The sequence below is a fragment of the Oncorhynchus keta genome, chromosome 36, assembly GCF_023373465.1.
Source record: "Oncorhynchus keta strain PuntledgeMale-10-30-2019 chromosome 36, Oket_V2, whole genome shotgun sequence".
Lineage (NCBI taxonomy): Eukaryota > Metazoa > Chordata > Actinopteri > Salmoniformes > Salmonidae > Oncorhynchus > Oncorhynchus keta.
In genome coordinates this window covers 24,495,868-24,508,848 of record NC_068456.1, presented here as the reverse complement: position 1 = coordinate 24,508,848, position 12,981 = coordinate 24,495,868, and the positions used below count along the sequence as shown (strand labels likewise).

General features: G+C 39.5%; 1 long non-coding RNA gene across 2 annotated transcripts; it reads right to left on the bottom strand.

The window, feature by feature from the left end:
• Positions 1-7,029: 7,029 nt before the first annotated feature.
• LOC127916532 (uncharacterized) lies at positions 7,030-10,632 on the bottom strand. Of its 2 annotated transcripts, none has more exons than XR_008095194.1 (3): positions 10,372-10,530; positions 8,333-8,992; positions 7,030-7,307 (listed from the first exon to the last, which is right to left on the bottom strand). It is a non-coding gene; the product is annotated as an uncharacterized LOC127916532 (long non-coding RNA). The 2 variants fall into 2 exon arrangements; XR_008095195.1 differs by lacking the exon at positions 7,030-7,307 and adding an exon at positions 10,537-10,632 and having other exon boundaries at positions 8,228-8,992; positions 10,372-10,437.
• Positions 10,633-12,981: the final 2,349 nt, after the last annotated feature.

The window sequence follows — 12,981 nt, the reverse complement described above, 5'->3', positions numbered from 1 at the left end:
ATCCCCACATCTCTCTCTCCCTCCCTCCTCTCTCTCTCTCATACACAATTAACTGTACATACACACTTCTCAATCCAGTTGTCATGTTACGATCAACTACCACTCAAGCGTCAACACATACAGTATGCATACTTATTGGAATATGTGAGCACTTCACATCTCATAGACATGAATGCACACACACACACACACACACACACACACACACACACACACACACACACACACACACACACACACACACACACACACACACACACACACACACACACACACACACACACACACACACACACACACAAAGTCTAAGTTTTTCCTTAAAGTACTTAAACTTCCAAACTTCAATCCACTTGTCATGTAACCATTATCCCTGAACTGTTACCTTTATTTAACTAGGCAAGTCAGTTATTTTCAATGAGTGGGTTAAACTGCCTGTTCAGGGGAAGAACAACAGATTTGTACCTTGTCAGCTCAGGGATTTTAACTTGCAACCTTTCGGTTACTAGTCCAACACTCTAACCACTAGGCTAATGTAACCATTATCCCTGAACTGTCATGTAACCATTATCCCTGAACTGTCATGTAACCATTATCCCTGAACTGTTATGTAACCATTATCCCGGAACTGTTATGTAACCATTATCCCTGAACTGTTATGTAACCATTATCCCTGAACTGTTATGTAACCATTATCCCTGAACTGTCATGTAACCATTATCCCTGAACTGTTATGTAACCATTATCCCTGAACTGTCATGTAACCATTATCCCTGAACTGTCATGTAATCATTATCCCTGAACTGTCATGTAACCATTATCCCTGAACTGTCATGTAACCATTATCCCTGAACTGTTATGTAACCATTATCCCTGAACTGTCATGTAACCATTATCCCTGAACTGTTATGTAACCATTATCCCTGAACTGTCATGTAACCATTATCCCTGAATGGTCAGTAAATGGCCTCTTATTCCAAAGTGGAACTTTTAAGTGTTCCTGGATTTTATCCTGCTTTTACCAATTTTTTTTCTGCCTGGATTAAAATGACAAGCTCAGGGGCTCCATCCTGACTCCACTGCTCTCTCTCTCCCCTCCTGGGCACTTATCTCCACTAAGGTGGCTCAGAAGTGACACTTTTTACAGTGAGTTGGGATGGGATAAGTCATGACTTCCTGAGAAAGAGAGAAAATAGTTTTGAGTGATTCCTCTAATATTCAGCACACGCCTAGAACACTCCCCTACTGTAGAACTCACCTCGTGGAGACAGTGTGATGAGGATGATGTCTAGTACTGTCTGTCCCATACACATTCATATTGTCTGTAGATGGAGACCAGACTTCTCCTCTGCTACTGTACTATTTCCAGAGATTATGGACCTTCACAAAATATCTCAGACTAGGAGTGCTGATCTAGGATCAGATCCCCCCCTGTGTATGTCCTCTTATTCTAAAAGGCTAAACAGATCCTATATCAGCTCTCCTACTTTGAGACTCTTTGTGAATAAATGCCCTGGATTGAAGGGTTTTGAAAGGGAGGAGGACACAGATAATCTTTGATAAAAATGTTACTTCATTCCCTCACCTTCACAGTTAAGTGGCTTTTATAAATGGTTATGAGCCTTCTAATGCACTTATTTTTATATTCATTCTTGAGAAGATAGTGCCATGGTTCTATAGAAGGCCATTTATCCACATTAGTCAATGGGAATAGAGTGCTGTAGAGTGTGCAAATGTTTGTGTGTGTGTGTGCGTCTGTGCGACTGTTTGTGTGTGAGACAGAGCATGTGTGTACAAGTAATGTTTGTCTGTTTATGAGAGCACATTATCACGTTTGTTTGTAGCGTAAGGTGTGATTGTGTGTGTCTTTGTTTGATGTACAGTCCAAGTCAAAAGTTTGGACACAGCTACTCATTCATTGTAGCATGATAGTGAAGACATTAAACTATGAAATAACACATATGGAATCATGTAGTAGCCAAAAAAGTGTTAAACAAATCAATTTGAGATTCTTCAAAGTATCCACCCTTTGCCTTGACAGATTTGCACACTCTTGGCATTCTCTCAACCAGCTTTATGAGATAGTAACCTGGAATGCTTTCCATGTGTTATTTCATAGTTTTGATGTCTTCACTATTATTCTACAATGTAGAAAATAGTACAAATAAAGAAAAACCCTTGAATGAGTAGCTGTGTCCAAACTTTTAACTGGTACTGAATGAATTCACTTCAGCCAGTAAAGACACCTGCCACCGATGCAAAACAAGCCCACAGCTTAGCTCATTATTCTATTAGTGGAGTGCTGAGGGTAACCACAGCGACTGCATTTGCAGTATGTGGTCAAGTGTTTCGTCTGTAGTAAAGTGAAACCATTTCATGCTTAGATGGGCCTTTTATGTGACTGCATTTTCAACCTTCTCAGACACAGAGAGAGTGAGAGGGAGAGAGTGGGAGGGAGAGAGACCTAAAAAGTCCCCCTCTTAAATCCAGAATGTTGGGCAGGGGCTTAGCACAGATGCAGCATTATGGCACAGCTCCAAAATCAGAACATGGCTTCTCTTCCTCACCCTGCCGACCGCCGCCCGACAAGAATGAGCTCCTCTCTGTTTACATACACCGCATATCTGGAATACATTTGGAAGAGGAACGTTCCAAAAAAGGCTTTGAGACGTCCTCTGTGTGATGCCAAAGGAGGATTTAGATTTAGGAGTTGTTTTAGATGCCAAAGGAGGATTCTGCTGTTTTCTCTCTATCGCTCCTTCTATCTCTCTCTATCGCTCCCTCGTTATCACTCCCTTCATCTCTATGGATAGTCTCTTACTTCTTGTTGTCAGTATGTCTCCTATCATCTATGTGAGCCTGGCATGTGAATTAGAATGTGCAACTACAATAAAAGTGTATTCACACACCCACTGGATTGTCTGAAACCTGGAGCCTCATTGTAGGCTTAAGGGGTATATCTATACTTGATATATCTACCTGATATTCTCTGGAGTTCCTCTGATACATCCACCGTTGATATCTCTACCTGATATTCTCTGGAGTTCCTCTGATACATCCACCGTTGATATCTCTACCTGATATTCTCTGGAGTTCCTCTGATACATCCACTGTTGATATATCTACCTGATATTCTCTGGAGTTCCTCTGATACATCCACCGTTGATATCTCTACCTGATATTCTCTGGAGTTCCTCTGATACATCCACCGTTGATATATCTACCTGATATTCTCTGGAGTTCCTCTGATACATCCACCGTTGATATCTCTACCTGATATTCTCTGGAGTTCCTCTGATACATCCACTGTTGATATCTCTACCTGATATTCTCTGGAGTTCCTCTGATACATCCACCATTGATATCTCTACCTGATATTCTCTGGTTCCTCTGATACATCCACCGTTGATATCTCTACCTGATATTCTCTGGAGTTCCTCTGATACATCCACCGTTGATATCTCCTCTACGTGCCTCTGCTCAGTGTCCTGTGGCTCAGCTCCGTGACACCTTAATCTCAGACCGTCCGTGTCTGGTCCACTCTCATCTCCAGAAACAGCCACCTGGATTGCAAGGCATCATGGGAATAATGCGCGGGCCCTCTCTGATCTTTTCTACCAGTCCTCTTTAATCTCACCGAAACACACGGAGGGCCTTTTCATATGCGGTCGTGCCCGACGGGGTGTTACAGCCCGACGGGGCGTTACAGGGATGAATAATGATAGGGGGTAGGAATGTATTACCCTCAGCCATACTGAACCTGTCCCTAACGTTACCCAGTAACCCCTGCTCTGTAATATTTACCTCAGTAGCTCCGCAGTGGAACAGATAACACATGACCGCTCCAGCACTGTGGGTGTGCTGCTGATATCACGCAACAGGTCAATTATACACTTGCTTCATGTCAATGCCGTCCTAAGGCATTTGGTCCCGGTCCCGGTCCCTGGTTTGCCCGATTAGGAATATGGATAGCCCCATAGGTATTACGTCTCACTGGGCAAAGACGTCAGTTCAACATCTAGTTTTGATTTACGTTTGGTTGATTTGTCAACTAATGTGAATTCAACTTTAAATGAAGAAAACATTTTTTATCACCCACTGGACACACGCTGGTTGAATCAACGTTGTTTCCACGTAATTTAATGAAATTACAATGAACCAACGTGGAATAGACGTTATATTGACTTCTGTACCTAATGGGCATGTATTTAGGTTAAAAGTCAGGTGAAAGTGGCCTCTGGAGTGGCGCAGTTGTCTTAAGGCACTGCATCACAGTGCTAGCTGTGCCACTAGAGATCCTGGTTTGAGTCCAGGCCCATGGGGCGATGAAAAAATGGCCCAGCGTTGTCCAGGTTAGGGGAGGGTTTGGACGACAGGGATGTTCTTGTCCCATCGCTCACTAGTGACTCCTGTGGCGGGCTGGGCGCAGTGCATGCTAGTTGTTTTAGACCAGGAAGCACTTCTGGGTTAAGTGGGCATTGTGTCAAGAAGCAGTGCGACTGGGCTGCGTTTTAAGGATGCACGCCTCTCCCGAGTCCGTACGGGAGTTGCAGCGATGAGACAAGACTGTAACTACCAATTGGATACCACAAAATTGGGGAGAAAAAGGAGCCATTTTAAAAATATTTTTAAAATACAATAAAAAAGTTGGGTGAAGAAACTATGAAATGCCCTTATCTTTATGACTATGTCATCGCATAGATGTTTCTGGTTTAAATTAAATAATGTTTTGCCCAGTGGGTTTGGCTTCCTGGTGGGGAATACTATGACAGGATTTCACCAACAGGAATAAGATGGTGGCGTTTTCAATACTGTCTTACATCAGAGATGATGTTGTTTTCAACCTGTCTTACATCAGAGATGATGTTGTTTTCAACCTGTCATACATCAGAGATGGTGTCATTTTCAACCTGTCATACATCAGAGATGATGTTGTTTTCAGGCCTGTCATACATCAGAGATGAGTTTGTTTTCAACCTGTCTTACATCAGAGATGATGTTGTTTTCAACCTGTCATACATCAGAGATGATGTTGTTTTCAACCTGTCATACATCAGAGATGATGTTGTTTTCAACCTGTCATACATCAGAGATGGTGTCATTTTCAACCTGTCATACATCAGAGATGGTGTCATTTTCAAACTGTCATACATCAGAGATGATGTTGTTTTCAACCTGTCATACATCAGAGATGGTGTCATTTTCAACCTGTCATACATCAGAGATGATGTTGTTTTCAACCTGTCATACATCAGAGATGATGTTGTTTTCAACCTGTCATACATCAGAGATGGTGTCATTTTCAACCTGTCATACATCAGAGATGATGTTGTTTTCAGGCCTGTCATACATCAGAGATGGTGTTGTTTTCAACCTGTCTTACATCAGAGATGGTGTTGTTTTCAACCTGTCATATATCAGAGATGATGTTGTTTTCAACCTGTCATACATCAGAGATGGTGTCATTTTCAACCTGTCTTACATCAGAGATGGTGTTGTTTTCAACCTGTCATACATCAGAGATGATGTTGTTTTCAACCTGTCATACATCAGAGATGGTGTTGTTTTCAACCTGTCATACATCAGAGATGATGTTGTTTTCAGGCCTGTCATACATCAGAGATGGTGTTGTTTTCAACCTGTCTTACATCAGAGATGGTGTTGTTTTCAACCTGTCATATATCAGAGATGATGTTGTTTTCAACCTGTCATACATCAGAGATGGTGTCATTTTCAACCTGTCTTACATCAGAGATGGTGTTGTTTTCAACCTGTCATACATCAGAGATGATGTTGTTTTCAACCTGTCTTACATCAGAGATGATGTTGTTTTCAACCTGTCATACATCAGAGATGATGTTGTTTTCAACCTGTCATATATCAGAGATGATGTTGTTTTCAACCTGTCATACATCAGAGATGATGTTGTTTTCAACCTGTCTTACATCAGAGATGATGTTGTTTTCAACCTGTCATATATCAGAGATGATGTTGTTTTCAACCTGTCATACATCAGAGATGATGTTGTTTTCAACCTGTCTTACATCAGAGATGATGTTGTTTTCAACCTGTCATACATCAGAGATGGTGTTGTTTTCAACCTGTCATACATCAGAGATGATGTTGTTTTCAGGCCTGTCATACATCAGAGATGGTGTTGTTTTCAACCTGTCTTACATCAGAGATGGTGTTGTTTTCAACCTGTCATATATCAGAGATGATGTTGTTTTCAACCTGTCATACATCAGAGATGGTGTCATTTTCAACCTGTCTTACATCAGAGATGGTGTTGTTTTCAACCTGTCATACATCAGAGATGATGTTGTTTTCAACCTGTCTTACATCAGAGATGATGTTGTTTTCAACCTGTCATACATCAGAGATGATGTTGTTTTCAACCTGTCATATATCAGAGATGATGTTGTTTTCAACCTGTCATACATCAGAGATGATGTTGTTTTCAACCTGTCTTACATCAGAGATGATGTTGTTTTCAACCTGTCATATATCAGAGATGATGTTGTTTTCAACCTGTCATACATCAGAGATGATGTTGTTTTCAACCTGTCTTACATCAGAGATGATGTTGTTTTCAACCTGTCTTACATCAGAGATGATGTTGTTTTCAACCTGTCATATATCAGAGATGATGTTGTTTTCAACCTGTCATACATCAGAGATGATGGTGTCATTTTCAACCTGTCTTACATCAGAGATGGTGTTGTTTTCAACCTGTCATACATCAGAGATGATGTCATTTTTGTTTTCAACCTGTCTTACATCAGAGATGGTGTTGTTTTCAACCTGTCATACATCAGAGATGGTGTTGTTTTCAACCTGTCATACATCAGAGATGATGTTGTTTTCAACCTGTCATTCAGAGATGGTGTTGTTTTCAACCTGTCATACATCAGAGATGATGTTGTTTTCAACCTGGCCTGTCATACATCAGAGATGGTGTCATTTTTCAACCTGTCATACATCAGAGATGATGTTGTTTTCAACATCAGAGATGTCATACATCAGAGATGATGTTGTTTTCAACCTGTCATACATCAGAGATGATGTTGTTTTCAACCTGTCATACATCAGAGATGGTGTTGTTTTCAGGCCTGTCTTACATCAGAGATGGTGTCATTTTCAACCTGTCATACATCAGAGATGGTGTTGTTTTCAACCTGTCTTACATCAGAGATGATGTTGTTTTCAACCTGTCTTACATCAGAGATGATGTTGTTTTCAACCTGTTTTACATCAGAGATTATGTTGTTTTCAACCTGTCATACATCAGAGATGATGTTGTTTTCAACCTGTCATACATCAGAGATGGTGTCATTTTCAACCTGTCTTACATCAGAGATGGTGTTGTTTTCAACCTGTCATACATCAGAGATGATGTTGTTTTCAACCTGTCTTACATCAGAGATGATGTTGTTTTCAACCTGTCATACATCAGAGATGATGTTGTTTTCAACCTGTCATATATCAGAGATGATGTTGTTTTCAACCTGTCATACATCAGAGATGATGTTGTTTTCAACCTGTCTTACATCAGAGATGATGTTGTTTTCAACCTGTCATATATCAGAGATGATGTTGTTTTCAACCTGTCATACATCAGAGATGATGTTGTTTTCAACCTGTCTTACATCAGAGATGATGTTGTTTTCAACCTGTCTTACATCAGAGATGATGTTGTTTTCAACCTGTCATATATCAGAGATGATGTTGTTTTCAACCTGTCATACATCAGAGATGGTGTCATTTTCAACCTGTCTTACATCAGAGATGGTGTTGTTTTCAACCTGTCATACATCAGAGATGATGTCATTTTCAACCTGTCTTACATCAGAGATGGTGTTGTTTTCAACCTGTCATACATCAGAGATGGTGTTGTTTTCAACCTGTCATACATCAGAGATGATGTTGTTTTCAACCTGTCATACATCAGAGATGGTGTTGTTTTCAACCTGTCATACATCAGAGATTATGTTGTTTTCAGGCCTGTCATACATCAGAGATGGTGTCATTTTCAACCTGTCATACATCAGAGATGATGTTGTTTTCAACCTGTCATACATCAGAGATGATGTTGTTTTCAACCTGTCATACATCAGAGATGATGTTGTTTTCAACCTGTCATACATCAGAGATGGTGTTGTTTTCAGGCCTGTCTTACATCAGAGATGGTGTCATTTTCAACCTGTCATACATCAGAGATGGTGTTGTTTTCAACCTGTCTTACATCAGAGATGATGTTGTTTTCAACCTGTCTTACATCAGAGATGATGTTGTTTTCAACCTGTCATACATCAGAGATGATGTTGTTTTCAACCTGTCATACATCAGAGATGATGTTGTTTTCAACCTGTCATACATCAGAGATGGTGTCATTTTCAACCTGTCTTACATCAGAGATGGTGTCATTTTCAACCTGTCATACATCAGAGATTATGTTGTTTTCAACCTGTCATACATCAGAGATGATGTTGTTTTCAACCTGTCATACATCAGAGATGATGTTGTTTTCAACCTGTCATACATCAGAGATGATGTTGTTTTCAACCTGTCATACATCAGAGATGATGTTGTTTTCAACCTGTCATACATCAGAGATGATGTTGTTTTCAACCTGTCATACATCAGAGATGATGTTGTTTTCAACCTGTCATACATCAGAGATGATGTTGTTTTCAACCTGTCATACATCAGAGATGATGTTGTTTTCAACCTGTCATACATCAGAGATGATGTTGTTTTCAACCTGTCATACATCAGAGATGATGTTGTTTTCAACCTGTCTTACATCAGAGATGGTGTTGTTTTCAACCTGTCATACATCAGAGATGATGTTGTTTTCAACCTGTCATACATCAGAGATGATGTTGTTTTCAACCTGTCATACATCAGAGATGATGTTGTTTTCAACCTGTCATACATCAGAGATGATGTTGTTTTCAACCTGTCATACATCAGAGATGGTGTCATTTTCAACCTGTCATACATCAGAGATGATGTTGTTTTCAACCTGTCATACATCAGAGATGATGTTGTTTTCAACCTGTCATACATCAGAGATGATGTTGTTTTCAACCTGTCATACATCAGAGATGATGTTGTTTTCAACCTGTCATACATCAGAGATGATGTTGTTTTCAACCTGTCATACATCAGAGATGATGTTGTTTTCAACCTGTCTTACATCAGAGATGATGTTGTTTTCAACCTGTCATACATCAGAGATGATGTTGTTTTCAACCTGTCATACATCAGAGATTATGTTGTTTTCAACCTGTCATACATCAGAGATGATGTTGTTTTGTCTTACATCAGAGATGATGTTGTTTTCAACCTGTCATACATCAGAGATGATGTTGTTTTCAACCTGTCATACATCAGAGATGGTTGTTTTTCAACCTGTCATACATCAGAGATGGTGTTGTTTTCAACCTGTCATACATCAGAGATGATGTCATTTTCAACCTGTCTTACATCAGAGATGGTGTTGTTTTCAACCTGTCATACATCAGAGATGGTGTTGTTTTCAACCTGTCAGAGATGATGTTGTTTTCAACCTGTCATACATCAGAGATGGTGTTGTTTTCAACCTGTCATACATCAGAGATGATGTTGTTTTCAACCTGTCATACATCAGAGATGATGTTGTTTTCAACCTGTCATACATCAGAGATGATGTTGTTTTCAACCTGTCATACATCAGAGATGATGTTGTTTTCAACCTGTCATACATCAGAGATGATGTTGTTTTCAACCTGTCATACATCAGAGATGGTGTTGTTTTCAACCTGTCTTACATCAGAGATGATGTTGTTTTCAACCTGTCATACATCAGAGATGATGTTGTTTTCAACCTGTCTTACATCAGAGATTATGTTGTTTTCAACCTGTCATACATCAGAGATGATGTTGTTTTCAACCTGTCATACATCAGAGATGATGTTGTTTTCAACCTGTCATACATCAGAGATGATGTTGTTTTCAACCTGTCATACATCAGAGATGATGTTGTTTTCAACCTGTCTTACATCAGAGATGTCATGTTGTTTTCAACCTGTCATACATCAGAGATGATGTTGTTTTCAACCTGTCATACATCAGAGATGATGTTGTTTTCAACCTGTCATTACATCAGAGATGATGTTGTTTTCAACCTGTCATACATCAGAGATGATGTTGTTTTCAACCTGTCATACATCAGAGATGATGTTGTTTTCAACCTGTCATACATCAGAGATGATGTTGTTTTCAACCTGTCATACATCAGAGATGATGTTGTTTTCAACCTTTTCAACCTGTCATACATCAGAGATGGTGTTGTTTTCAACCTGTCTCAGAGATGGTGTCATTTTCAACCTGTCATACATCAGAGATTATGTTGTTTTCAACCTGTCATACATCAGAGATGATGTTGTTTTCAACCTGTCATACATCAGAGATGATGTTGTTTTCAACCTGTCATACATCAGAGATGATGTTGTTTTCAACCTGTCATACATCAGAGATGGTGTTGTTTTCAACCTGTCATACATCAGAGATTATGTTGTTTTCAACCTGTCATACATCAGAGATGATGTTGTTTTCAACCTGTCATACATCAGAGATGATGTTGTTTTCAACCTGTCATACATATGTTGTTTTTCAACCTGTCATACATCAGAGATGATGTTGTTTTCAACCTGTCATACATCAGAGATGATGTTGTTTTGTTTTCAACCTGTCATACATCAGAGATGATGTTGTTTTCAACCTGTCATACATCAGAGATGATGTTGTTTTCAACCTGTCATTTTCAACCTGTCACATCAGAGATGATGTTGTTTTTTCAACCTGTCATACATCAGAGATGATGTTGTTTTCAACCTGTCATACATCAGAGATGATGTTGTTTTCAACCTGTCTTACATCAGAGATGATGTTGTTTTCAACCTGTCATACATCAGAGATGATGTTGTTTTCAACCTGTTTTACATCAGAGATGATGTTGTTTTCAACCTGTCATACATCAGAGATGATGTTGTTTTCAACCTGTCATACATCAGAGATGGTGTTGTTTTCAAGCCTGTCATTCATCAGAGATGGTGTTGTTTTCATGCCTGTCATTCATCAGAGATGGTGTTGTTTTCAGGCCTGTCTTACATCAGAGATGATGTTGTTTTCAACCTGTCTTACATCAGAGATGATGTTGTTTTCAACCTGTCATACATCAGAGATGATGTTGTTTTCAACCTGTCATACATCAGAGATGGTGTTGTTTTCAGGCCTGTCATTCATCAGAGATGGTGTTGTTTTCAGGCCTGTCATACATCAGAGATGATGTTGTTTTCAATCAGAGATGGTGTTGTCTTACATCAGAGATGATGTTGTTTTCAACCTGTCATACATCAGAGATGATGTTGTTTTCAACCTGTCATACATCAGAGATGGTGTTGTTTTCAGGCCTGTCATACATCAGAGATGGTGTTTTTTGTCATACATCAGAGATGGTGTCATTTTCAACCTGTTTTCAGGCCTGTCTTACATCAGAGATGATGTTGTTTTCAACCTGTCTTACATCAGAGATGATGTTGTTTTCAACCTGTCATACATCAGAGATGATGGTGTTGTTTTGTTTCAACCTGTCATACATCAGAGATTATGTTGTTTTCAACCTGTCATTCATCAGAGATGGTGTTGTTTTCAACCTGTCATACATCAGAGATGATGTTGTTTTCAACCTGTCATCATCAGAGATGATGTGTTTTTTCAACCTTCAGTCATGCATCAGAGATGGTGTTGTTTTCAACCTTCATACATCAGAGATCATGTCATCAGAGATGGTGTTGTTTTCAACCTTCATACATCAGAGATGATGTTGTTTTCAACCTGTCATATCAGAGATGGTGTTGTTTTCAACCTGTCATACATCAGAGATGAGAAATGATGTTGTTTTCAACCTGGCATTTTCAACCTGTCATTCATCAGAGATGATGTGTTTTTTCAACCTGTTTCAGAGATCATTCCATCAGTCATGCATCAGAGATGGTGTTGTTTTCATTCCAGTCATGCATCAGAGATGATGTTGTTTTCAACCTGTCTTACATCAATGATGTTGTTTTCTGTCATACATCAGAGATGATGTTGTTTTCAGATGAGATGGTGTTGTTTTCAGGCCTGTCATGCATCAGAGATGGTGTTGTTTTCAGGCCTGTCATACATCAGAGATGATGTTGTTTTCATCAGAGATGGTGTTGTTTTCAACCTTCATCAGAGATCATGTCATCAGAGATGATGTTGTTTTCAGGCCTGTCATGAGATGGTGTTGTTTTCATCAGAGATGGTGTTGTTTTCATTCCTGTCATGCATCAGAGATGGTGTTGTTTTCATTCATCAGGTCATGCATCATCAGAGATGGTGTTGTTTTCAGGTCATACATCAGAGATGGTGTTGTTTTCAACCTGTCATCATCAGAGATGTTGTTTTCATGTCATGTTTTGTTGTTTTCAGGCATACATCAGAGATGTGTTGTTTTCATTCATCAGAGATGGTGTTGTTTTCATTCCGGTCATGCATCAGAGATGGTGTTGTTTTCAACCTGTCATACATTAGAAATGATGTTGTTTTCAGGCCTGTCATGCATTAGAGATGGTGTTGTTTTCATTCCGGTCATGCATCAGAGATGGTGTTGTTTTCATTCCAGTCATGCATCAGAGATGGTGTTGTTTTCAATCTGTCATACATTAGAGATGATGTTGTTTTCAGGCCTGTCATGCATCAGAGATGGTGTTGTTTTCAGGCCTGTCATGCATCAGAGATGGTGTTGTTTTCATTCCGGTCATGCATCAGAGATGATGTTGTTTTCAGGCCTGTCATGCATCAGAGATGGTGTTGTTTTCATTCCGGTCATGCATCAGAGATGGTGTTGTTTTCATTCCGGTCATGCATCAGAGATGGTGTTGTTTTCAGGCCTGTCATGCATCAGAGATG